Below are 1,444 nucleotides of genomic sequence, written 5' to 3'. Positions count from 1 at the left end.
AACCAACACACACAGTCTCATCCCTAAAGGCCGAGCTGACAGTCTCTTCTTATAGATTATTGTGATGGAATCAGTCTCTTATGCTCCATACCATAGCACCACAAAGGCCCAAAATTACTCATGTCACTTAGATATGACCTGATTGCCCATAGTAGATACAGGTATTGACAGTGATGGTGATTGTCTACGGCCATACCACCCTGAACGCACCTGATCTTGTCTGATCTCGGAAGCTAAGCAGGGTCGGGCCTGGTTAGTACTTGGATGGGAGACAGTGATGGTGACATTACCTCACCTGTTTGACACAATAATTTTATGTTGGAACCCACAGAGGTTTCCTAGTGAAAACTTACTCAAGGTCCAAGAATCTGAGCTTGCTTTGCCCAGCAGGGCTTCATAAGGAGATGATTTGACCACAGGTGTGGTTATGAAGTGTTTGGAAGGATCTACACTTGGCTGTACAATGTGCATTGATCAAGCAAGGGCGAGGTCTTTAGCCCCTTTGACATTGTTATGAAAAGCCATTTTAAGTAAACGGAAAAGGCCTTTGGATTTTGACCCTCCTCTTCCCAAAGCTATCCTGTGTTTCTTTCTTCTCGAAAACTAGGTATTTCTAGTATTTCTCATCCCTCTCTCCTCAAAAGAGACGAAGGATGCTCACATTCAGAGCCTACAAGGCAAGAGGTAACATCAGCATCATGACTGCCTCTTGCCTGATGAGAGAGAGGACTGAACAGATTTCTATTTCGGTCTCAGAAGAAAACAACCCTAGGATTCCCTTCATTTGGCTTTCTGTTCAAGACAGATTTCTGTTCTTTAGGCCACTCGGGTTTGGAGTTATTTGGTTATGGTTACCCTTGTCAATCAATAGTCCTCCTTTTTCAGATGCAGACCTACAACTCAGTTCCCCTTACACATAGAATACTCAACTCACAGGGAAGCAGATCAGAGTTCCTGCTAGCAGCAGGCAGAGCTCAGATGAAATTCAACTATACTTAAGCCTCCCCCAAGGCAATCTATGGGGCAGAGTTCACTCCTCCATTCAGGAATCAAGAGGAGTAGAGAAGCCTGGAGTGGATGGATACTCCAGCTCATCAGCATCCCTTACCCATGGGATCTAAGGTCCCCTATAGATGTGCTTTGGGAAGGAGCAGGCCTGGGGAGAGAGGACAGAACAGATTTCTCTATGTGTTTCTACCCTTTGCTGCTCCCATCAGTCGCTATTCTATTTTCTAGTGTTCTCGGATCCATTGGAGTGTTAGTTCTGTTGAGCTTCTCAACACACCAGTCTTGATCAAGCTAAAAAATATCCACATCACCAAGGGACATAGGAGGAGAGCCTCCAAATATAGCATGTGTCCAGTAGCCTCATTGGTGACTAGAGTTCCAGCAACTGGCTAGACAAATGACTGAAAATACTCCCCACTTCAAAAGAAGTTAACAA

Source organism: Peromyscus eremicus, chromosome 10 (genome assembly GCF_949786415.1).
Source record: "Peromyscus eremicus chromosome 10, PerEre_H2_v1, whole genome shotgun sequence".
Taxonomy (NCBI): domain Eukaryota; kingdom Metazoa; phylum Chordata; class Mammalia; order Rodentia; family Cricetidae; genus Peromyscus; species Peromyscus eremicus.
Note: the sequence above shows the minus strand (reverse complement) of the source record.